The 26856-nt window shown below is 38.7% G+C and overlaps 1 protein-coding gene across 8 annotated transcripts in view; it reads left to right on the top strand.

Annotated features, from left to right (window-relative positions):
- Nucleotides 1-26856, top strand: part of CYSLTR2 (cysteinyl leukotriene receptor 2) — a 93557-nt gene that overhangs the window by 25861 nt on the left and 40840 nt on the right. For 3 of the 8 annotated variants that reach the window (XR_008670838.2, XR_008670839.2, XM_055359831.2), the window contains exons 2-4: nt 13347-13436; nt 15657-15729; nt 18829-18929. The gene's annotated coding sequence lies outside the window, so the exon portion shown is untranslated. The remainder of the gene's footprint in view (nt 1-13346; nt 13437-15656; nt 15730-18828; nt 18930-26856) is intronic. The other 5 variants (XR_008670841.2, XM_019039491.3, XR_008670840.2 and 2 more) reach the window with 3 other exon arrangements.

Below are 26856 nucleotides of genomic sequence, written 5' to 3' on the forward strand. Positions count from 1 at the left end.
CTGTTACTGAATCGCCTGGTACTATTTTTTTTTTTTTTTTTTTTTGAGACAGAGTCTCACTCTATCACCCAGGCTGGAGTGCAGTGGCGCAATCTTGGCTCACTGCTGCAACCTCCGCCTTCAGGGTTCAAGCTCTTCTTGTGCCTCAGCCTCCTGAGTATCTGGGATTACAGGCAAGCACCACCACATTTCTCCATACCAAGGAATTGGGGTTTTATCCTGAGGGCAGAGAGAGCCTCTGAAATGTGGAGAGGAGATCTGCATTTTAGAGAGGTGACACTGGCAGTAGATGAGGACAGTTTGGTGGAGGCAAGCCCAAGTACAGAGAGGCTAATTTTTGTATTTTTAGTAGAGATGAGGTTTCACCATGTTGGCAAGGCTGGTCTCAAACTCCTGGCCTCAAGTGATCTGCCCACCTCAGCCTCCCAAAGTGCTGGGATTACAGGCATGAGCCACCGGACTGGGTCCACCTGTTACTTTTTATTCCCATTGAACACTCACTTCTCCTTAAAGCAATCTTTTTCTCCTTAAAGCAAGTCTTGGCATTGTGTTCTTTACTCTCCTCGTATCATTTGGCCAGCCTTTCTCAATCATCATTCCAGCCTCTTCTGTCTGCCTGTCCCTTAATTGTTGGTGTTCCCCAGGGTTCTATCCTCCTTTGTTCTCACACCCCCGCTGTGCGACCCTCTCCACTCCTCTGGCTTCAGTTACCATCACGTGCTGACAGCCTTACATTTATCAGGTTCACCTAGTTCCTCCTCCCCAGCTATACAGAGCAACAGGACAGCTCCATTTGCCTATTTCTTGAATGCCTCAAATCCAAAATGCCCCAAATTAAACTTCCCATTTCTTCAGCCCAACCAGCATCTTCTTCATAGGTTCCTTTTATTAATGAAAGGCACCACTTCCTTCCCCTACTACCTGAGAGGAACCTTGACTTCCCTTTTCCCTGACCCTCTATATTTAGTCCATCCACAGTCTGGTCAGTTCTCACTCCTTTATAGCTCTCAGTCCCATCCAGGTCTGTGCAGCCTCTCTGTTCTGCGCAATCACAAGAGCACCCCTACTCACCTCTCTGTACTTGAGCTTGCCTCCACCAAACTGTCCTCATCTGCTGCCAGCATCACCTCTCTAAAATGCAGATCTGCTCTCCACCTTTCAGAGGCTCTCACTGCCCTCAGGATGAAATCCCAATTCCTTGGTATGGAGAAAGGCCCCTCTGGAACCACTCTCTGACCACCCATCCTCCTTGCATGCTTCACCTAGGCTCTACTATATTACTTACACTTCCCCAAACGTGCCATGTGCTCTCAACTTGGGGCCTTTGTAAATCGTTTTCCACTGCCCAGAGTCCCTGTCCCTCTCTCCTTAGTCAATCTGTCTCCCCCAAAACCTTAAAAAACTCCCCTCATTCCCCAAGGCTGGTGTGGCCCCTCCCCTGCATTCTCATAGCACTCTTGAGGTTTCTTTCTGTGGGCCCTTCTTCCTATAGAGCTTTGTCCTGTTGACTTGCTTGACCCATTCATCACCCCAGAGGTTCCTTTTGGTCTGAGATTATGTTTTCTTCACTGTCATATACACAGGGCTGAGTATATGTGGCGCAGAGAAGCAGGACAGTGTTTTGATTGAGCAGACAACTGGGTTCAAGCCACATCCTACCACTAACTTGCAAGGGAATTTGGGCACACAAGCTATTCCATGCCTGTGCACTTTGGTCTTCTCATCTATAAAATGATCAAATCAGAGTACCTAGAGCTGTTATCAAGTAAGAGTAGCAAGGATTGTTTGAGGACTAATTGAGTTAATAGCATAAGGAGCATGGCAGAGTGCCCGGCACAGAGTAACTGCAGTACAACTCACTGTTGCTGCCCCTTGTTGGATGAAGGAGCATCTGTGGCTTGAGGTGGGGGGAGCTGATAAAGGAAATGCCTTTCCCCGGAGCCCTTGGGCAGGTTTGGCCAAGACAGATGGCTTGAAGTGAGGAGCCATGAGGGTAGCAATCAGAAAGTCAAGAACCCTGATGCCAATTTACCAGAAGGGTTTCCAATGTGGGAGTTACAGGTGGCAGAGACAGTGAGCAAATAGTATACTCAGAAGGTCACTGAGTAGCAACTAGGGAGGCTTCCGCATGGCAGGTCTACCAGTTTTCCGCCTCTGTCTCAGGGCTGCTCTACACAGAAGCCTATCATTATTTCCTTGTAAAGATGATGCAAAGTGCACCAACCTCTGTTCTCCAGGTTATTTGCACTGTAGCAATTTGCCACAAGGTCAGGGCAGCTCATTGTCTAATTGCACACTGCTTGCGGCTATTCTGGATTTGTTTGAATCAATGTGTCTTCAGACTCTGCGGGCAGGACACAGATTCAAATCTGGGAACCAAAGTTGGGCAAACCCATCTGACCATAGTCAGTGTTGACGGAGAGGGGTTAGTGGGGGAGGAGTCTGTGCCAATGTCTAATGATCCCATGAGAATCTATCAAAAGATGTATTTTTCTAAGTATAAATAAAAATAGCATCTGTGAAATCAGGAACAGTTGCAGCTTTGCTATCACTGTGACAACATTCTAAGCATTGACGTAAGCTATCCACCCTCATCAGACTTTAACTGGTCACGCAGCATGTTTCGTTTTCTTCCTAACTCAAATATGGAATCTCCATCTGCTGCTGCTGCTCCCTGTCCCTTCTTCGTTGTTTAATTACCAGCAAAGCTGCAGGAGATGAAGTCTTCATTCTGTCTTTGTTCTGAATACCCTTTCAGTACAGTAAGCTGTGCACATGCTCACTCCTCTCCCATTAAGGCCGTGGAAATTATGCTGCCAAATAATTTCCCAGTTTCCCTTGAATTTGCGTCTTCATATATTTCTCAGCTTCCTGTTGCATACTTCATTGGTCTGGCTAATTTTTACAGTCACATCTAGCGACAATTTTCTTTTCTTTCTTTCTTTTCTTTTCTTTTTTTTTTGCAGTCTAGTGAAATGTTGCAGTGTGGTGTAGTCAAATGTATTTTATATTGGCAGGAAAGCACATCAAAATATTTTAAAGGTTTCTCAAGAGAAAGTGTTGAACTAAATGGAATTTTGAACGTGGGCTGGCCCTGCTTTTTGCTGGTAGCCTTTAGCTATATGAGGTTTCTAGGAAGGATGTTTGTATATATATTTTTTTCCTTTAGCTTTCTGGGGAATAAGATGCTCTCAGTATCAATGCCTCTGGCTTCTGTGATTATACTCTCCCTACAACTGCGGCTGCTTGACAACCATCTATCACTCCCATTTCCCATTCCCATGTAGCCCCCTGTGGGGCCTAAAACCAACCCCAACCTCAAGCAGAGGAACTGAAACAATTCTAGAACTCAGTGTTGCCCTTGGCGTTGCTCTGATCTTGATCTTGTGCCTCAATTCTAACATTAAACTTCTCTTTTGTTCCTGAGATGTTGTTCCCAGTTCATTAGGGGAAACGGACCCTTGTCTTGGCGTTCTTGGTCTGAGTCTCTGCGCTCAAGGCTTTGTCTAATTCAGAATTCGGGACTCACAGCCCACCTGCACTAGTCACGCCTCCTCCTAAGTCTAAAGTTTTCTCCTTGCACTGTGGCCTGGTAGTAAGTGCCTTGCTTCTTACAGATGGACTTCCCCAATGAGGTCTGCCTTCCTCCCCAGTTGCTTAAGAGGTCCTTATTGCTGGGGTCTGTTTTTGGTCTACCTGCTCCCCTCAAATCCGTGGTGGATCACCTATTACTATTGTTTTTGGTGATCTCTTGTCTGTGGTCATGCCTGCTGGATTTCATGCCCTGCCTTTGACAAGGAACTTACCCCAGCATCTGTAACTGACAGTGTCCCTGAGGGCCTGCTACATCCCAGCAAGGGAGGAGTCCAGGGCTTGGTCCTGCCTCTCTCGAGCTGCCCTTTCCCTGCAATTCACAGCCCTGTTGATCTTGAGATGGAACAAGCGGTGGTCTTCATGGTCAAAGAGTTAAGGACTTGATTGCTCTCAAATCTATATCTACTTTTTCGGCCCCTTCTCTAACTTCTTAAACTGTAAGCTTTCCCTAAGATTCTAACAGAATCTTGGCTCTAAAGTTAGGTTCTTTAAGACTAAAGTAGGTTCTATATGGCCATGTGAAAAGGGCAAGACTGTCCTTTTCAATAAAAGGCCATTTGTAATGAAACCTTTATGTAAAAATTCCTCTGACTGATTCCATATCAGTCTTAGTTCTCATGCCTTGTCTCCTTGTGCCCTAGGCTCTGTGTGTTAACGCTGGTTCTAGTGCCCTACCCATCCAGAGCTGACACATAATTGTGACATTAATCCCTCTCCACATTCGCTTTATTGACCTGGCTTGTGCAAGTTGCCTGTACCACCTCTAGTATTCCATCGGAGTACCTTCTGATTGTGCATTTAGTCCTGCTGTCCTGGCCCTGCCAACTGATAGAAAGTATAATTCACTGTAAGATTGAGTTAAGACACTATCTCCAAGCTTCTAGTTTTGTTGTATTCGCTTTCCTGAGTCAGGCTCACAGAGTTCCAGCCTCTATGTGACTATTTCCCTGAATTATATCTGCCACCCTGACCTGTCTCCTTAGCTCTACAGTATGTGCTCCCCATTCCAGCTAATGGCCTCACAATTCACCTTACAATCTAAGCTAGGAACCTCAGATTTGCTGTTGAGATCCATCAAAACGAGAGAGCCATTATCCATGTAATCAGAACTAAGGCCCCAGCAGTCAACTCAGAAATAGGTTTGGATGCTTAGCTCTGCACATGAGAAATTTCATCATATCAGTTCTTAAGAAATCAACTTACACCCATAGAACTCATAGGGAACTACACCCACAAAACTAATAGGGAACTAATTTTTTTTACCTTTTATTGTAGATTCAGGGGTACATGTGCAGGTTTGTTATATAGGTAAATTCGTGTCACAGGGATTTCTTGTATAGATTATTTTGTCACTCAAATACTAAGCTCAGTACCCAATAACTATTTTTTCTGATTCTCTCCCTTCTCCCACCATCCGCCCTCAGGTAGATGCCAGTGTCTATTGTTCTTCTCTTTGTGTCCATCTGTTCTCATAATTTAGCTCCCATATAAGTGAGAACTTGTGGTATTTGGTTTTCTCTTCCTATGTAAGTTTGCTAAGGATAATGGCCCCCAGCTCCATCCGTGTTCCTGCAAAGGACATGATCTCATTCTTTTTTATGGTTACATAATATTCCATGGTGTATATGTACCACATTTTCTTTATCCAGTCTACCATTGATGGGCATTTAGGTTGATTACATGTCTTTGCTATTGTGAATAGTGCTGCAATGAACATATGCATGCATGTGTCTTTATGATAAAATGATTTATATTCCTTTGGGTATATACCCAGTAGTGGAATTGCTGGGTCAAATGGTAGTTCTGTTCTTAGCTCTCTGAAGAATCCTCAGACAGCTTTCCACAATGTCTGAACAAATTTACACTCTCACAAATAGTGTATAAGCATTTTCTTTTCTCTGCAACCTCGCCAGAATCTGTTTTTCTTTGACTTTTTAATAATAGCCATTCTGACTGGTGTGAAATGTTATCTCATTGTGTTTTTGATTTGCATTTATCTAATGATCAGTGATATTGAGGTTTTTTTCATATGCTTATTGGCCACATGAATAATATGTCTTCTTTTGAAAAGTTTCTGTTCGTGTCCTTTGTCTACTTTTTAACAAAGTTTTTTTTCTTGTAGGTTGGTTTAAGTTCTTTATAGATGCTGGATATTAGACCTTTGTCAGATGAATAGCTTGCAAAAATTTTCTCCTATTCTGTAGGTTGTCTGTTTACTCTGTTGATAGTTTCTTTTGCTGTGCAGAAGCTTTTAAGTTTAATTACATCCTATTTATCAATTTTTGCTTTTGTTGCAATTGCTTTTGGCATTTTCATCATGAAATCTTTGCCAGAAAGGGAACTAATTTTTAACCCAGAATTCTGTTCTGTAAATTTAGAGGATTATAATGGGGTATTCAAGTTTCCTTTTATTGCATTCTTCTAGTTCATAATCCATAGTCACTTTTAAAAAAATTATTTTACAGACAGTCTCACTCTGTCATCCAGACTGAAGTATAGTGGCATGAGCATACCTCATTGCAACCTCAAACTCCTGGGCTCAAGCAATCCTCTTGCCTCAGCCTCCTGAGTAGCCAGGACTATAGGTGCACACCACCATACCTGGCTAATTTTTTTAAATTACTTTTTGTAGAGATGGGGGGTCTCACTATGTTGGCCAGGCTGATCTTGAACTCTGAGCCTCAAGTGATCCTCCCACCTTGGCCTCCCAAAATGCTGGGATGACAGGTCCATAGTCCCTCTTCCAGAGAAACTTCACTGAGTGGATGAGTTATCAGGGGTTCCATGGAAGAAATAGGCTTTGAGTAAAGGAGTGGGGTAATCTTGAGAGATTCTCATTATGAACATGTCAGAATAATCAGAGTAATCTGTGTTTCTCTAGAGAGATGGCATCAACTCTCACATTCACATAAGGTATAAAAAGTAAACTCCTCTTGATGCTTGCTAGAAAGACATCAAGAGGAGTTTACTTTTTATACCTTATGTGAGTGTGAGAGTTTATGTCATCAGCTCATCCTTGGTAGCTAATGGGATGACAGGTGTTGAAGTTAGATCATCCATACATTCATTCACAAAGATGGAACAATGAGGGAGCACTTAGTGCCAAGTACCCTGTGAAGCACACACAGTGTCTCAACCTCTCATACAATACAACAACTCTATGAAATAGATGTTACGTATCCTTGCTGTGGTTCAGTTATGTACCCCCAAACAATATGTCCAAGTCCTAACCCCAGGTACCTGTGAAAGTGGCCTTATTTGGAAATAAGTTCTTTGCAGATGTAATGTTAAGAAGAAGTCATACTGAATATGGTGGACCCTAAGCCCAATATGACTAGTGTCCTTATAAGAAAAGGAGAAGACACAGAAACACAGAGAAAAAATGATGTGAAGAGACAGAAGGAAAATGCCAATAATGACAGAGTCAAGAGATTGGAGTCACATTCTGTAAGGCAAGAAATGCCAAGGATTGCTGGTAAATACCCGAAGCTAGAAGAGAAAAGGAGGGATTCTTCCCCAGAGCCTTCGAAGGAAGCACAGCCCTGCTGTATTAGTCCATTCTCACACTGCTATAAAGAAATACCTGAGACTGGGTGATTTATAAAGAAAAGAGGTTTAATTGGCTCATGGTTCCATAGGCTGTACAGGAAGCATGGTGGCATCTGCTTCTGGGGAGGCCTCAGGGAGCTTTTACTCATGGCGGAAGGTGAAGCAGGAGCAGTTCTCTTACATGGCAGGAGCAGGAGGAAGAGAGAAGGGGAGGTGCTATACACTTTTAAACACTCATGAGAACTCACTCACAAGAACTCACTCACTATCATGAGAACAGCACCGAGGGGATGGTGCTAAACCAATCATGTGAAATTGTTCCCATGATTCAATCACCTCCCACCAGGCCCCACCTCCAACACTGGAGATTACAATTGAACATAAGATGTGGGTGAACACAGATCCAAACCATATCCCCTGCTGACACCTTGATTACAGACTTCTGGCCTCCAGAACTGTCAGAGAATAAATTTCTGTTGTTTTAAGCTACCGTGTTTGTGATACTTTGTTAAGATAGCCCTAGGAAACTAGTACAACCTCCATTTTCCAAATGAAGTAAGGTATGCTTGGAAATGCTGATTTACCCAATTGCAATTTCTTAGAGCTCCCTGACTGCAAACTCTTGAACTCATGCTCCCTTACTCCCTTGCTGGTTGATCTAGCCTATTAGGTGATAGTTCCCTTTCTCTTCTGTTAACATTATATTGTAGATAAATGACATCTTCTAGATAAATTACATAACAACATCATCATTCCCCCAAGTCTGATTGTGCAGAACATTAGTTCTGTGAGATGTTAGACTGTGTTAGCATGCAAAAAAAGTTTTCAAGGTTAAAAAAAGAGAGGGAAATTCTGTGTAAATCAGGCTTTTTGTTTGTTTGTTTTCTGTAGGACCTCATAGAAACTTCAAAATGTACTGGGACTCTCCAAGAGGGGCATATTAGAGCTTGCCATGTTTCTCAGGTTAATTTGACCAAGAAAACTTTTCTTTTACAGAACATCTCATGGATTGGTGTTTAGTGGAACATACTGTGGGAAGTGCTAACTTGAAGGATTAATAGCTCTTTTCTTTTTTTTTGACATCATTTACATGCCAACCATGTTTTTTGAGTATTATCTTCACATAGATGTCTAAAGAAGAATTGAAAAATATTCTTGCTGCATCAGAAATATGTTGACAAACCACCTTTTGGGGTGGGTTAAATTAACTACTGCTTTACCATACCTCTTTTATTCTTTAGATCATTATATGGATTCTCAGGGTCAAGGTCTTCTAGTCAAAGGCCATTAGAGACATGGCTGTAGTTGACAAAATTGGGTTCATGGACTTCTTGCACACCATTGGAAATTGCAGTGTCTCAGGAAAGGGTGTTAGTCAGGAATTACATATATTATAATATTTGTGCTCATGTTAGGTAATTTGAGGATAAGATTCCAGGAAGCAGGACTTTGCAGAAGCAAAAGTGGTTTCTAGTTCTTCTAATAGACTCTGAAAACAGGGACCCAGATTATCATACCCAAGCAATGAAAATATGTCCCCCAAAATCTGTGTGTTCTTTTCTAGATGTCCAATGGGCTTTCCTCCCACAGTCATGGGCTGCTCCGTAGTATTTATACAGGTGCAGCAAGAAGTGGTTAGCACAAATTTCTCTTTGGCTAGCTAAGAAGAGATTTAAGGCTATGTGATTATCCGCGACAACTTTGCCTTACAAATTTAAGTGTAAACCTAGGCTTCCAGAGCAGAAGTAGTATAATTTATGACTTTTTTCAGGCTCAGAGACAAGTTTTAGATGATACTTTCCAGCTGTAGTAGTCATTGCTTGCATAGTCAAGTCAACTTGACTGGATTAAGGAATACCTGGAGAACTTGTACAGCATGACTTCTGCATATGTCTGTGAGGGTGTTTCCAGAGGAGATTATTGTGTAAATCAGTGGACTGTGTGGGGAACTTCTGCTCTCAATGGATGGGCACTGTCTGATTGGCTTGGGGCCAGAATAGAGCAAAAAATAAGAAAAAGGGATTTGCTCTCTTGCTCCTGGAGCTGGGACACTCTTCTCCTTCTGCCCTTTTTCATTAGAACTCCAGGTTCTTTGGCCTTAGGACTCTAGGGCTTTCACCAGTGGGCCCCCGGGTTCTCAGGCCTTCAAACTCAGCCTGAGAATTACACCTGGTTCTGAGGCCATCGAACTGGGACTGAGCCACACTGTTAGCATTCCAGGGTCTCTATCTTGCCGACGGCCTGTTGTGGGACTTCTCAGCCTCCATAATTGTGTGAGCCAATTCCCCTAATAAATCTCCTCTCATCTATCTATCTATCTATCTATCTATCTATCTATCTATCTATCTACCTATTATCATCTATCTACTTATTATGTAGATGATTGATAGATGATAATTGGTAGATTATCATCTATCAATCATCTATGTATTATCTATCGATTATCATCTATCAATTATCCATCATCTATCAAATATCTATCATCTATCAATTATCTATAATCTATCATCTATCAATCATCTATTATCTATCAATTATCATCTATCAATTATCTATCATCTATCTATCATGTATAATTCTATAATATCCTATTGGTTCTGTCTGTCTGGAGAACCCTAACTAAAACACATAGTATGCAACACAAGAATGCAGCCCTCCATCTGAAGAGTTCTCTCAAGTAGCCTGTGCTTGAGTTTTTTGGAGGTTTCTTTGCATTCTTTTTAGGGAAACATGATCCACTGGAGGGGTGGTAGTTTTAAACAACTGAAATTCTCTAACAATTTTCCTGAATACACAGTAAAGTTAGTGTGTGGCAGGTGGCCATAAGCCTTATGCCCACATAAGAAGGACTGTCCTGATGAAGCAGAAACTGTATTAATATTGGCAATTTAAAAATTGTTAATTACAACAGGAATTCGCCTTTTTCTTTATTTGGTCGTGGTTGTGGGGGTGTGTCACTAGAGGTGGGAAAATCCCTTCAGTGAAGTCAAACAAGTCCTGCTAAGCAGGCTGGAATGTCTCTGAAGTAACTGTTCTTACCCAGGATAGGCCCAATTTTTGTTCTCACTCCTCAAGGATCAGAGTTTGTTGATAGGCTTGTGAGGACCTCAGCAGACGTATTTTTCTGGAGTGCAATGGTGCAATCATGGCTGAGAGTAGCCTCAACTTCCTGGGTTCAAGCAATCCTCCTGCCTCAGCTTCCCAAGTATCTGAGATTTCGTCTTTTTTATAGGGGTTCTTGTAGTGTCAAGATACCTCTTCTTCTTTTTTTTTAATCATACTTTTAAGTTATGGGATACATGTGCATGTTTGTTACATAGGTATGAAAAGGCCATGGTGGTTTGCTGCACCCATCAACCTGTCATCTACATTAGGTATTTCTCCTAAGGTTATCTGTCCTCTAGCCACCCACCAGCCAATAGGCCCTGGTGTGTGATGTTCCCCTCCCTGTGTCCATGTGTTCTCATTATTCAACTCCCACTTATAAGTGAGAAGATGTGGTGTTTGCTTTTCTGTTCCTGTGTTAGTTTGCTCAGAATGATGGTTTCCAGCTTCATCCACATCCCTGCAAAGGTCATGAACTCATCCTTTCTTATGGCTGCATAGTATTCCATGGCATATATGTGCCACATTTTCTTTATCCAGTCTATCATTGATGGACATTTGGGTTGGTTCCAAGTCTTTGCTATTTTGAGTAGTGCTGCAATAAACATACTTGTGAATGTGTCTTTATAGTACAATGATTTATAATCCTTTGGGTATATATCCAGTAATGGGATTGCTGGGTCAAAAGGTATTTCTGGTTCTAAATCCTTGAGGAATTGCCACACTGCCTTCCACAATGGCTAAACTAATTTACACTCCCACCAACAGTGTAAAAGCATTCCTATTTCTCCACATCCTCTCCAGCATCTGTTGCTTCCTGACTTTTTAATGATCACCATTCTAACTGGCATGAGATGGTACCTCAATGTGGTTTTGATTTGCATTTTTCTAATGACCAGTGATGATGAGCTTTTCTTCATATGTTTGTTGGCCGCATAAATGTCTTCTTTTGAGAAGTGTCTGTTCATATCCTTTGCCCACTTTTGATGGGGTTGTTTGTTTATTCTCATAAATTTGTTTAAGTTCCTTGTATCTGGATATTAGCCCTTTGTCAGATGGATAAATTGCAAAAATTTTCTCCCATTCTGTAGGTTGCCTGTTCACTCTGATGATAGTTGCTTTTGCTGTGCAGAAGCTCTTTAGTTTAATTAGATCCCATTTGTCAATTTTGGCTTTCGTTGCCCTTGCTTTGGTGTTTCAGTCATGAAGTCTTTGTCCATGCCTGTGTCCTGAATGTATTGCCTAGGTTTTCTTTTAGGGTTTTTATGATTTTAGATTTTACGTTTAAGTCTTTAATCTATCTTGAGTTAATTTTTGTTTAATGTGTAAGGAAGGAGTCCAGGTTCAGTTTTCTGTATATGGCTAGCCAGTTTTTCCAACACCATTTATTAAATAGGGAATTCTTTCCCCATTGCTTGTTTTTGTCAAGTTGTCAAAGATCAGATGGTTGTAGATGTGTGGTGTTATTTCTGAGGCCTGTGTTCTGTTCCATTGGTCTATATATCTGTTTTTGTGCCAGTACCACTCTGTTTTGGTTACTGTAGCCTTGTAGTATAGTTTGAAGTTAGGTAGCATGATGCCTCCAACTTTGTTCTTTTTGCTTAGGATTGTCTTGGCTATATGGGCTCTTTTTTGGTTCCATATGAAATTTAAAGTAGTTTTTTTTCTAATTCTGTGAAGAAACTCAATAGTAGCTTGATGGGCATAGCACTGAATGTGTAAATTACTTTGGGCAGTATGGCCATTTTCATGATATTGATTCTTCCTATCCATGAGCATGGGATGTTTTTCCATTTGTTTGTGTCCTCTCTTATTTCCTTGAGCAGTGGTTTGTAGTTCTCCTTGAGGAGGTCCTTCACATCCCTTATAAGTTGTATTCCTAGGTATTTTATTCCTTTGTAGCAATTGTGACTGGGAGTTCACTCATGATTTAGCTCTCTGCTTGTTTATTATTGGTGTATGGGAATGCTTGTAATTTTTGCACATTGATTTTGTATCCTGATACTTTGCTGAATTTGCTTTGCTGAAGGAGTTTTTGGGCTGAGATGATGGGGTTTTGTAAATATACAGTCATGTCACCTGCAAACACAGACAATTTAACTTCCTCTCTTCCTATTTGGATACCCTTTATTTCCTTCTCTTGCCTGATTGCCCTGGCCAGAACATCCAATACTATGTTGAATAGGAGTGGTGAGAGAGGGCATCCTTGTCTTATGTGTATTTTCAAAGGGAGTGCTCCCAGCTTTTGCCCATTTAGTATGATATTGGCTGTGGGTTTGTCATAAATAGCTCTTATTATTTTGAGATTATGTTTCATCAATATCTAGTTTATTGAGAGTTTTTAGCATAAAGAGGTGTTGAATTATATCAAAGGCCTTTTCTGCGTCTATTAAGATATTCATGTGGTTTTTGTCATTGGTTCTGTTTCTGTGATGGATTACGTTTATTGATTTGCATACGTTGAACCAGTCTTGCATGCCAGGGCTGAAGCCAACTGGATCGTAATGTATAAGCTTTTTGATGTGCTGCTGGATTCAGTTTGCCACTATTTTACTGAGGATTTTTACATTGATGTTCATCAGGGAAATTGGCCTGAAATTTTCTTTTTTCGTTGTGTCTCTGTCAGGTTTTGGTATCAGGATGATACTGGCCTCATAAAATGAGTCAGGGAGGAGTCCCTCTTTTTCTATTGTTTGGAATAGATTCAGAAGGAATGGTACCAGCTCCTCTTTGTACCTCTGGTAGAAATCGGCTATGAATCCATCTGCTCCTGGGCTTTTTTTGGTTGGTAGGCTATTAATTACTGCCTCAATTTCAGAACTTGTTATTGGAGACCTCCTCTTTTTCAATGCATTTGGAATTCAGCACTAATCCCAAATCAAATGCCTATATCAGTGCATAAGTATTCTTTTTTTCTTTTGTCAGCTTGCAGGTCTGGATGAGGGCAATTTATTTTGCCATCTGAACTTATTTTATGTCTAGGTAAAGCTTATATTACTTTTGAAATATAAGCTTTACCTAGACTTGCTATCACAAGTCAGTGATAGCATATCCTACTAGGCAAATTTTACTTTTTGTTCGTTTGTTTGTTTTTTCAGTCTGAACCAACAACAAGCAAAGTTAAATTATGGATATCCAAGGGAGTCTATAGAAGGTCCATGCAAGGTATGGAGAGTTCCTCAACAGAGGTAATCAATCATCAGCTTCTTTTTCTACAGATGAAGGAAAGAGGGTCACTGGGTTTAGAGTGTTATAGTAATGAATGGTGATATTTGAAGGGAAACCAACAATATTAATAACAATAATATTAACAATAATATTATTAACAATAATATTATTAATATTATTAACAATAATAATAACAATAATATTAATTAATCCTAGGAGATTAAGTGACTAGCTGAAAAATTTTGAGTTATGTCTATCAATAAAACATCAGGGGAATTATTAGGTTTAGTGTAGACCCCAGAACTAGTTTGACAAAGTCACTCCAGCTTCCACAAGCTTTGCTGCAGCTGCTAGAACTCTTAGACAACTATGCTGTGACTACTAGAGCTAATGAAAGACTGAAATAAACAATAGATTTTTGATGAGTCCCATGTCATTGAGTCAAAGCCCCTAGTGTTTGTTCAGACTTCTTATGACAAAAAAGAAAAGTGGGGTTGCTAATCAAGAATCTTGGAAAAAGATATTTTGATACACAGTTATTACAGTAATCTTTGTGCTTAAACATGAGCATTCTTTTTTTAACTCAAAAAATGGTTTAATCCTTGAAAGATATTTATATTAGCATATTTTACTTAAATATAATTAACAGAAAAATAAAAATATTTTTATCAGCTTTTTATTAGTACGTTTGGTAAATAAAAGAGCTCTCATAATAATTTTAAATTAATTTAAATTCAAAGGATATTGGAAAATCTAATTATTCCCATTGTCTTTCCTTTCATAGATGACAAAACAAATCTTGTGTTACCTAATAGCCATTACAGTAAACCCAAAGATAGTTTAAACACAAAAGACATATTAATAGCTTGATTATTCTGAATTTGGGTCCTGAATTTTGGAAAGAATCAAGAATAGTTGTTCCAGGAGACAAGATGTAAGTCATAAGTATCTAGGGTCCAGAAATAATTATAGATGACATTGTAAAAAAATTGCTATGTGTTAGCAATTAACAATAGTCACTAGAAACAACATTTTATTAAAGCAAGGAGTCTTTTAAAAAATGATTTAAAAGTGTCAAAAGCACTGAAAGTTAACAGAATATTTTATTGACAAAAGAAATATTCACTAATATGGGCATAGCATAACTTAATTTTTGTAAATTAAAAAGACTCCAATTCTAATTTTACTCTTTTTGTACATCATTCATGTAACATTCTACAGTACAGAATTTATTAATATGGCTTTACATGTATGCATTTAGGCATACACAGATATGTAAATATACAAATAGATAATACATTTCAAGTTTTACATTTTAACTATAGCTTTAAAATTAAATCTATTAGATAAAATAATATGTATGTCAAAATAAAATTTACCCTCTGAATAAATGGTTTCAACTTTCCTAATAAACAGAAAATCAACAGGATATTTATTCTGTATACATATTTGTGTTTCTCTGTATTAAACATTTATGTTAATTATCATCTTTAACCAAAGTAATCAACCTTCCTTTTCTTTAGGCACGAAAGAAAAAGGAGAGAAAACATGATTTACTTAGATATTTTTTGGTCTACTAGCATTTATTTCATACAATTTAAACAGTTTCAATATATAAATATATGATGTCATTCAAAGGAATTTGCATGTTTTGTTAATCTATTGTCATTTTAAGAAATAAACATAATTGTATTTAATGACCAGTGTTTTTATGTTTATTTAGAAATTGTGTAGGCATCCAAAGGATTATTATCAATTAACCATTTGTCTAAGTCCTTAAAGTTAGTTAAGTATCAGGAAATTACAATTTTAGTTAACAAATGAAACTTATGATTTGTAGCATTGTAAGAATTTTATAAAAATTATAAAGGCGTTTATTATTATCATTCACTTTAGTTTAATACAATTTTATGTATATTAAAATAAAATTCTAAATTTAGACAAGTTATAGAACTAGTGGAATCTTGTTGAACTCATACAACTAATGTAGAAAATTCAGTTTAATAAAAAAAAATTTAACTTTGGCCTTGTAGAAAACAAAAGATTGGGCTGACACTAGTTTTTGTATTAAAGTAATTTTTTGAAGACTCTGAATCATGCCAAACATGTAATCTTTTAACTTATATATAATGCCTTTTCTTCTTTTCTCTTAATTATAATAAAGGCTACTATGTAAATCTAGTGTTTGTGCCCACAGAAAGAAACACAGTTTAATAACATTTTTTCCCCTTTTTTTTCAGACATTTTGACTACTTGTCTGAACTAGATATCCCTTGAATGTGCACACAAAAAGTGAACGGGTCATTTGATAAGGTAACGATTAATTTCTGAAGACAGGGGAAAAGAGAGAAAGAGAGGAGGGGGAATAGAGGGAAAAAAAGAAAGAAAAGGGAGCCCGCTGCAGATGAATAAGAAATCAACACCAAAAAAAAAAAAAAAAAAGGCTAATGATGTTCCCTCTGAAAAGAGAGGGAGGAAGGTTTATATGTAAAAGAATAGATTTTGGAATACAAAAAGAGTGACATTAAAATTGGTTTAAGCCCCTGGCGATTTTATCAATTAACTAGCACTTACTAATTCCTAAAGTATGGAAATAAAAGGAGGGGCTATCACCAACTTTAAACAAAAGAATCACTGTTAGACAAACAGAACAATCTCCTCTTGAAGGTTTCTTCACTTTTATAAAGTGCCTCTAAAATAAACCATCGTGTTTATATTAAAAGTTCCTCAAGGTGGCCATTGCAATTCCAGATTGTCCTTGGTGAAACTGTGCCCGCTGTAGAGATAAACATGCACGTTTGTGTTACATTGCGGAAATCTCAAAGAAACAGGTATCTGGCCTGGAAGAAGTGCCGTTTTAGGTTGAGTGGAGCCCATCAGAGATGCAGTGGTCTGTAAGGGTGGCACTTGTCTGACCTTGATTCTCCGATCTTGAGTCTCCAGAATTTGGGCAAAGGTCAATTGTCTACAATGAGGGCTGAGAAACGAAAGAAACAGTAGTTCTCAAACTCACAAAGATAAGACAGAGGAAGTCCTTACAAGTATTGAAATGGTGACCTGACGCAAAGTTTATCCAAAGGCCAAAGTTTGTCTGAAGCATGTCAGTCCTGAATTCTCAGTCCCTGGAGCCAGAGGACAGACTTATGGGGACTTGGCTTGTCCTTTCCTTATGGACTTTTCCTTGTATAGACAAACAACACTTAGGACAATAGACAGATCATAGAACAGATGTTAGAGGCTAGAAAACAATATTTCCAACTGACTAGATTTGCAACAAGTTTTACAGACTAGAAAGACTCCAAGGATCTATTCCTAGGAAAACAAAATAAACACATTGCTAACAGTTCTCAACAAAATATCAGAGCCTAGCCATGAACAGGGTCCCACATGTATGCATCATTACTGAGTCAAGGGTACTTGCTTAAGGCAGCAAGGACTTTTGAAGAATCTTGTGAAACTCCATTTTTGTCAATCCTTCAGAGCCCAAGACCACCAGAAACCCTCCTGTAATGGAACAAGTTGGCTTTATTACTAATTGCAACAAGGCTTTTGAAAGCCTTCTCTCATCTTCCTGGGGATCACCTCTCCAGGTGTACAGAGACAGCATAGGTAGGTTGTGGGGGAATGGAGAGGAAGGGGAGCTTCCCTAAGTGAAAACCTAAGTGTTTTCCTAAACACAAGCACCATTGAGCAGTTTGTAGATGGAATTTTGCAATCAAAATTGCAGGGTATTCTGTTCAAGCCACACCTTTTTTTCCCCTCCATTTGGAGATAATTAAAAATTCCCATGCACATGTAAAAAAAAAAAATAGAAAAATCTCTTGTACCCCTTCCCACAATGGTAACATCTTGCAAGACCATTGTATATCAGAACCTGGCATTTTTTTTTTTTTTTTTTTTTTTTTTTTGTCAGAGTCTCACTCCATCACCCAGGCTGGAGTGCAACTGTGTGATCACAGTTCACTTCAGCCTTGATCTCCTGGGTTCAAATGATCGTCTCATCTCAGCCTCCTGAGGAGCTGGGACTACAGGCATGCACCACCATGCCCAGCTAATCTTTTTCATTTTCTATTTTTTTCTTTTCTTTTCTTTTTTTCCTTCTTTCCTTCTTCTCTTTCTTCTTTCTTTCTCTCTTTCTCTTTTTCTTTTCTTTCTCTTTTTTCTTTCTTTCCCTTTCTTTTTCCTTTCTTTCTCTTTCTTTATTCTTTCTTTCTTTCTTTCTTTCTTTCTTTCTTTCTTTCTTTCTTTCTTTCTTTCTTTCTTTCTTTCTTTCTTTCTTTCTTTCTTTCTTTTTCTCTCTCTCTCTCTCTCATAGAGATAGGGTCTCAGGTCTCACTATGTTCCCTAGGCTCATCTCAAACTCCTGCACAGCCCAAATATTGACATTAATACAGTTATGATGTAGAACATTTCTGTCACCATAAGGATGCCTCAAACTCCACTCTTTAGCTACCTCTACTTCCCTCCCACCCCCACCACCTTCTTAATCCCTGGCAATTACAAATCTGTGTTCTCCATTTCTATAATTTTGTCATTCAGGGATGTTATATAAATGGGATCACACTGTATGATTAGTTTTTATTTTCACATAGCATAGCTCCCTAGAGATTTATTCAAGTTACCAAATGTATTAATGGTTCACTCCTTTCTTGCTGAGCAGAATTCCATGGTGTGCATGTACCACTGTTTAACTATTGAAGGCTATCTGAGTTATTTCCAGTTTGGGGCTATTACAAATAAAACTGCAGTTATCACTGACTTATAGGTTTTTATATAACCATATGTTTTCATTTCCCTGGGATAAATGCCCAGGAGTATAATTACTGGAATGCATGGTAGTTGCATGTATAGTTTTTTAGGAAACAGCCAAATTGTTTTCCAGAATGACCGTATCATTTTACACTCTCACCAGCAATGTCTGAGTGATCCAGTTTCTCTGTATTTGATGTAGTCACTATGTTTTATTTAGCCATTCTAATAAGTATGTAGTAATACCTCACTGTGGTTTTAATTTGCATTTCCCTAATGGCCAACAATGTTGAACAATTTTTTATGTGCTTATATGCTATCTGTATATCCCCTGAAATGTTTGTTTCTATCTTTTGCACATTTTCTAATTGGAGTTTTTTATTTGTTTGCTTGTTTTACTGTTGATATTCAAGAGTTCTTTATATATTCTAAATAACCCTGTTTTGATAAGTGATTTGCAAATATTCTCTCCCAGTCTGTAGCTTGTATTTTCATCCTCTTAGCAGAGTATTTTGTGGAGCAAAAATTTATCATCTTGACAAGCTCCAATTTATCAATTTTTTCTTTTATGGATCATGTTTTTGGTGTCAAGTCTAAGAACTCTTTGCCAGTCCTAGATCCCAAAAATTTTTTTCCTAAAAATTTTATAATTTTACATTCTAGGGAAAACTAGGTTCCAAGATGGCTGAATAGGAAGAGCTCCAGTCTGCAGATCCCAGTGTGAGCAACACGGAAGATGGGTGATTTCTGCATTTCCAACTGAGGTACTGGGTTCATCTCACTGGGGCTTGTCAGACAGTGGGTGCAGCCCATGGAGCAGGGCGGAGCATTGCCTCACCCAGGAAGCACAAGGGGTCAGGGAATTCCCTTTCCTAGGAAAGGGAAGCCATGACAGATGGTACCTGGAAAATTGGGACACTCCCACCCTAATACTGTGCTTTTCCAACTGCCTTAGCAAACGGTACACCAGGAGATTATATCCCGTGCATGGCTCGGAGGGTCCCACGCCCACGGAGCCTCGCTCACTGCTAGCATAACAGTCTGAGATCGAACTGCAAGGTGGCAGCCAGGCTTGGGGAGGGGCATCCACCATTGCTGAGGCTTGAGTAGGTAAACAAAGCAGTTGGGAAGCTCTAACTGGGTGGAGCCCACCACAGCTCAAGGAGGCCTGTCTGCCTTTGTAGACTCCACCTCTGGGGGCAGGGCATAGCTGAACAAAAGGCAGCAGAAACTTCTGCAGACCTAAACGTCCCTGTCTGACAGCTTTGAAGAGAGTAGTACTTCTCCCAGCACGGAGTTTGAGATCTGAGAATGGACAGACTGCCTCCTCAAGTGGGTCCCTGACCCCTGAGTAGCCTAACTGGGAAAAACCTCCCAGTAGGGGCTGACTGACACCTCATACAGCTGGGTGCCCCTCTGAGATGAAGCTTCTAGAGGAAGGATCATGCAGCAACATTTGCCGTTCTTCTATATTTGCTGTTCTGCCGCTTCCACTGGTGATACTCAGGCAAACAGGGTCTGGAGTGGACCTCCAGCAAATTCCAACAGACCTGCAGCTGAGGGTCCTGACTGTTAGAAGGAAAACTAACAAACAGAAAGGACATCCACACCAATACCCCATCTGTACGTCACCATCATCAAAGACCAAAGGTAGATAAAACCACAAAGATGGGGAGAAACCAGAGCAGAAAAGCTAAAAATTCTAAAAATCAGAGCACCTTTTCTCCTCCAAAGGAATGCAGCTCCTTGCCAGCAACGGAACAAAGCTGGATGGAGAATGACTTTGAAGAGTTGAGAGAAGAAGGCTTTAGACCATTGGTAATAACAAACTTCTCCGAGTTAAAGGAGGATGTTCTAACCCATTGCAAAGAAACTAAAAACCTTGAAAAAAGATTAGACAAATAGCTAACTAGAATAAACTGTGTAGAGAAGTCCTTAAATGACCTGATGGAGCTGAAAACCACAGCACAAGAACTATGTGATGCATGCACAAGCTTCAGTAGCTGATTTGATCAAGTGGAAGAAAGGTTATCAGTGATTTAAGATCAAATGAATGAAATGAAGCAAGAAGAGAAGCATAGAGAGAAAAAAGTAAAAAGAAATGAACAAAGCCTCCAAGAAATATGGGAGGACTATGTGAAAAGACCAAAACTACGTCTGATTGGTGTACCTGCAAGTGACGGGGAGAATGGAACCAAGTTGGAAAACACTCTTCAGGATATTATCCAGGAGAACTTCCCCAACCTAGTGAGGCAGGCCAACATTCAAATTCAGGAAATACAGAGAACACCACTAAGATACTCCTCGAGAAGAGCAACTCCAAGACACATAATTGTCAGATTCACCAAAGTTGAAATGAAGGAAAAAATGTTAAAGGCACCCAGAGAGAAAGGTAGGGTTACCCACAAAGGGAAGCCCATCAGACTAACAGTGGATCCCTTGGCAGAAACTCTACAAGCCAGAAGAGAGTGGGGGCCAATTTTCAACATTCTTAAAGAAAAGAATTTTCAACCCAGAATTTCATATCCAGCCAAACTAAGCTTCATAAGTGAAGGAGAAATAAAATCCTTTACAGACAAGCAAATGCTGAGAGATTTTGTCACCACCAGGACTGCCTTACAAGAGCTCCTGAAGGAAGCACTAAACATGGAAAGGAACAACCAGTACCAGCCACTGCAAAAACATGCCAAATTGTAAAGACCATCAATGCTAGGAAGAAACTGCATCAATTAACGAGCAAAATAACCAGCTAACATCTTAATAACAAGATCAAATTCACACATAACAATATTAACCTCAAATGTAAATGGGCTAAGTGCTCTAATTAAAAGACACAGACTGGCAAATCGGATAAAGAGTCAAGACCCATCAGTGTGCTGTATTCAGGAGACCCACCTCACATGCAGAGACACACATAGGCTCAAAATAAAGGGATGGAGGAAGATCTACCAAGCAAATGGAAAACAAAAAAAAGCAGGGGTTGCAATCCTAGTCTCTGATAAAGCAGACTTTAAAACAGCAAAGATCAAAAGAGACAAAGAAGGCTGCTACATAATGGTAAAGGGATCGACTCAACAAGAAGAGCTAACTATCCTAAATATATATGCACCCAATACAGGAGCACCCAGATTCATAAAGCAAGTCCTTAGAGACCTACAAAGAGACTTAGAGTCCCACACAATAATAATGGGAGACTTTAACACCCCACTGTCAACATTAGACAGATCAACAAGACAGAAAGTTAACCAGGATATCCAGGAATTGAACTCAGCTCTGCGCAAAGTGAACCTAATAGACATCTACAGAACTCTCCACCCCAAGTCAACAGAATATACATTCTTCTCAGCACCACATCACACTTATTCCAAAGTTTACCACATAGTTGGAAGTAAAGCACTCCTCAGCAAATATAAAAGAACAGAAATTATAACAAATTGTCTCTCAGACCACAGTGCAATCAAACTAGAATTCAGAGTTAAACTTACTCAAAACTTCTCAACTACGTGGAAACTGAACAATCTGTTCCTGAATGATTACTGGGTACATAACAAAATGAAGGGAGAAATAAAGATGTTCTTTGAAACCAATGAGAGCAAAGACACAACACACCAGAATCTCTGGGACAATTTAAAGCAGTGTGTAGAGGGAAATTTATAGCACTAAATGCACACAAGAGAAGGCAGGAAAGATCTAAAATTTACACCCTAACATCACAATTAAAAGAACTAGAGATGCGAGAGCAAACACATTCAAAAGCTAGCAGAAGGCAAGAAATAACTAAGATCAAAGCAAAACGGAAGGAAATAAAGACACAAAAACCCTTAAAAAAACAATGAATCCAGGAGCTGGCTTTTTGAAAAGATCAACAAAATTGATAGACTGCTAGCAAGACTAATAAAGAAGAAAAGAGAGAAGAATCAAATAGACGCAATAAAAAATAATAAAGCGGATATCACCACTGATCCCACAGAAATACAAACTACCATCAGAGAATACTATACACACCTCTAAGCAAATAAACTAGAAAATCCAGAAGAAATGGATAAATTCCTGGACACATATACCCTCCCAAGACTAAATCAGAAAGAAGTTGAATCCCTGAATAGACCAATAACAGGTTCTGAAATTGAGGGAATAATTAATATCCTACCAACCAAAAAAAGTCCAGGACCAGATGGATTCATAGCCAAATTCTACCAGAGGTACAAAGAGGAGCTGGTACCATTCCTTCTGAAACTATTCCAATCAATAGAAAAAGAGGGAATCCTCCCTAATTCATTTTATGAGGCCAACATCATCCTGATACCAAAGCCTGGCAGAGACACAACAACAAAAGATAATTTTAGATTGATGTCCCTGATGAACATTGATGCAAAAATCCTAAATAAAATACTGGCAAACCAAATCAAGCAACACATCAAAAAGCTTATCCACCACGATCAAGTTGGCTTCATCCCTGGGATGCAAGGCTGGTTCAACATATGCAAATCAATAAACGTAATCCATCATGTAAACAGAACCAAAGACAAAAACCACATGATTATCTCCATAGATGCAGAAAAGGCCTTCAACAAAATTCAACAACCCTTCATGCTAAAAATTGTCAATAAACTAGGTATTTGGACGTATCTCAAAATAATAAGAGCTATTTATGACAAACCCACAGTCAATATCATACTGAATGGGCAAAAATTGGAAGCATTCCCTTTGAAAACTGGCACAAGACAGGGATGCCCTCTCTCACCACTCCTATTCAACATAGTGTTGGACATTCTGGCCAGGGCAATCAGGCAAGAGAAAGAAATAAAGGGTATTAAATTAGGAAAAGAGGAAGTCAAATTGTCACTGTTTGCAGATGACATTTAGAAAACCCCATCGTCTCAGCCCAAAATCTCCATAAGCTGATAAGCAACTTCAGCAAAGTCTCAGGACACAAAATCAAGTGCAAAAATCACAAGCATTCCTATATGCTAATAACAGACAAACAAAGAGCCAAATCATGAGTGAACTCCCATTCACAGTTGCTTCAAAGAGAATAAAATACCTAGGAATCCAACTTACAAGGGATGTGAAGGACCTCTTCAAGGAGAACTACAAACCACTGCTCAATGAAATAGAAGAGGACACAAACAAATGGAAGAACATTCAATATTGTGAAAATGGCCATACTGCCCAAGGTAATTTATAGATTCAATGCCATCCCCATCAAGCTACCAATGACTTTCTTCACAGAATTGGAAAAAACTACTTTAAAGTTCAAATGGAACCAAAAAAGAGCCCGCATTGCCAAGACAATCCTAAGCCAAAAGAACAAGTCTGGAGGCATCATGCTACCTGACTTCAAACTATACTACAAGGCTACAGTAACCAAAACATCATGGTACTGGTACCAAAACAGAGATATAGACCAATGGAACAGAATAGAGCCTCCGGAAGTAATACCACACATCTACAAGCATCTCAACTTTGACAAACCTGACAAAAACAAGAAATAGGGAAAGGATTCCCTATTTAATAAATGGTGCTGGGAAAACTGGCTAGCCATATGTAGAAAGCTGAAACTGGATCTCTTCCTTACACCTTACACAAAAATTAATTCAAGAAAGATCAAAGACTTAAATGTAAAACCTAAAATCTGGCTAATATCCAGAATCTACAAAGAACTTAAACAAATTTACAAGAAAAAATCAAACAACCCCATCAAAAAGTGGGCAAAGGATATGAACAGACACTTCTCAAAAGAAGACATTTATGCAACCAACAGACACATGAAAAAATGCTCATCATCACTGGCCATCAGAGGAATGCAAATCAAAACCACAATGAGATACCATCTCACACCAGTTAGAATGGCAATCATTAAAAAGTCAGGAAACAACAGGTGCTGGAGAGGATGTGGAGAAATAGGAACGCTTTTACACTGTTGGTGGGACTGTAAACTAGTTCAACCATTGTGGAAGAGAGTGTGGTGATTCCTCAAGGATCTAGAACTAGAAATACCATTTGACCCAGCCATCCCATTACTGGGCGTATACCCAAAGGACTATAAATCATGCTACTTACTATAAAGACAAATGCACATATATGTTTATTGTGGCACTATTCACAATAGCAAAGACTTGGAACCAACCCAAAAGTCCATCAATGATAGACTGGATTAAGAAAATGTGACACATATACACCATGGAATACTATGCAGCCATCAAAAAGGATGAGTTCATGTCCTTTGTAGAGACATGAATGACCTGGAAACCATCATTCTGAGCAAACTATCACAAGGACAGAAAACCAAACACTGCATGTTCTCACTCATAGGTGGGAACTGAACAATGAGAACACTTGGACACAGGGTGGGGAACATCACACACCGGCGTCTGTCATGGGGTGGGGGGTGGAGGGATAGCATTAGGAGATATACCTAATGTAAATGAGTAGTTAATGAGTGCAGCACACCAACATGGCACATGTATACATATGTAACAAAACTGCACGTTGTGCACATGTACCCTAGAACTTAAAGTATAATAATAATAATAAAAATTTTACATTCTACATGAAGTCCATGCTGCATTTTAGTTAATTTTTGTATAAGGTGTGAGATTTAGTTCAAGGTTTGTTTTTTTGCCTATGGCTATCCAATTGCTCCAGTGCCTCTGAAAAGCCTATCTTTCCTCCACTGTATTGTTTTTGCACTTCTGTAAACAATTAAGTTGGGCATAGTTATGTGGGTCTGTTTCTGGGTTTCTATTCTTTTCTGTTGATCTATCTGTTTGTCCTTCAGCCATTACCATACATTCTTAATTACTTTAGCTATAAAATAAGTCTTGAAATTAGATGGATTGATTCTTCCCACTTCAATCTTCTTTTTCAAAGTGTTTTTGCTATTCTAGTTCCTCTGCCTTTTCATTTAAGATTTAGAATAATCCTATCTATATCTACAAAAAAACTTACAAGGATTTTACTGGGAATTTCATAATTTTGTATATAAATCTGGGGAGAATTGACATCTTTATTCCATTGTCTTCTAATCTATGACATGGCATGTTTCTCCATTTCTTTAAAACTTTGATTTCTTTCACCAATAATTTGTAGTTTTCAGCATGCAAGTCCTGTACATGTCTTGTGAGATTTACACCTGTCTTTCATTTTAATTTTTATTGAATATAAATAGTATTGCATTTTAACTTCAGTGTGCTCATATGTGTATTACTAGTTTATAAAATATAATATATTTTCTATGTTTATTTTGTATTCTGCCACTTTGCTAAATTCACTTATTAGCTCTATGAGATTTTTGTTTTCTTTGTGTGTGTGCACGTATGTGTATGTTTGTAGGTCTCTTGGGGTTTTCTATGTAACTATGTCATCTACAGATAGGAAGCATTTTATCTCTTCCTTTCTAATCTATATGATATTTATTTCCTTTTTGTGTTTTTGCCTCATTTCACTGGTTAGAACTTCTAGCACTATGTTGAATAAGACAGTGAGAATGGGCATCCTTGCATTGCTCCTGATCTTATGGGGGAGACACTCAGTCTTTTACTATGAAGTATAATGTTATCTGTAGGTTTTTTGTATATGCTCTTTATCAAGTTGAGGAAGTTCCTCTTTACTCCTATATTTCTGGGAGTTTTGATTGTGAATGGATATTGAATTTTGTCATGCACTTTAAAAAATATTAATTGATATGATTACTTGGTCATGGTGTATAATTCTTTTCATATATTGCTAAATTTTATTTGATGGTATTTTGCTAAGAGTATTTTGCACCTACATTCACAGGGGATATTCATCCATAGTCTTTTGTTTTGTTCTGTATTAACTTTGCCTCGTTTTGGTATCAGGGTAATACTTAGCTTCAATAAAATAAATTGGGAAATACCTTTCTCTTCTATTTTCTGGAAGACACTGTATGGAATTGGTGTTAATTCTTATTTAAATAGTTGGCAGAATTCTCCAGTGAAGCCATCTGGATCTGGAGGTTTCTTTTTTGAGAGTTTTTCAATTAAGAATTTAATTTCCTTAATACTTATGGGGATATTCAAATTATCTATTTAATGTTCGGTGAGTTGAGATATTTTTCATTTTATGAGGAATTAGTCTAGTTCCTCTAAGTTGTGAAATTTATGTTTGTAGGGTTATTCAAAGTATTTTCTCATTATCCTTTTGATGCCTCAGGTATCTATCAATAGTGTTATCTCCTGTTTTATTCCTGACAATGGAAATTTATGTCTGTTCTACTTTTTTTTTGTACCTCTTGCTAGAGATTTGTCAATTGTATCAGGAGATGTAACATTTTATTTAATATATGCAAATTTTAATTCATTATTGTCTTTGTCTGTTCTGCTACTATAAGAAAGTTACCTGGCCAGGCATGGTGGCCCACGCCTATAATCTCACGGTTTGAAGGCCAAGGTGGGAGGATCACTTGAGCTCAGGAGTTCAAGACCAGCCTGTGCAACATGGAGATACAGCATCTCTACAAAAAAGAAAAAATAGCTGGGCATGGTGGCATGCACCTGCAATCGATTGTATTGACTTTTTTCAAATAACCAGTTTTTCATTTCATTTTTTTCTCTATTTTTTTCTGTTTTCAATTTCTTGATTTCTGCTCTTTACTATCTCCTTCCTTTTGCTTGCTTTTTTTTTTCTTGAGGATGGAGCTTATATTCTTATTTCGTGACTTTTCCT

Source organism: Gorilla gorilla, chromosome 14 (genome assembly GCF_029281585.2).
Source record: "Gorilla gorilla gorilla isolate KB3781 chromosome 14, NHGRI_mGorGor1-v2.1_pri, whole genome shotgun sequence".
NCBI classification, from domain to species: domain Eukaryota; kingdom Metazoa; phylum Chordata; class Mammalia; order Primates; family Hominidae; genus Gorilla; species Gorilla gorilla.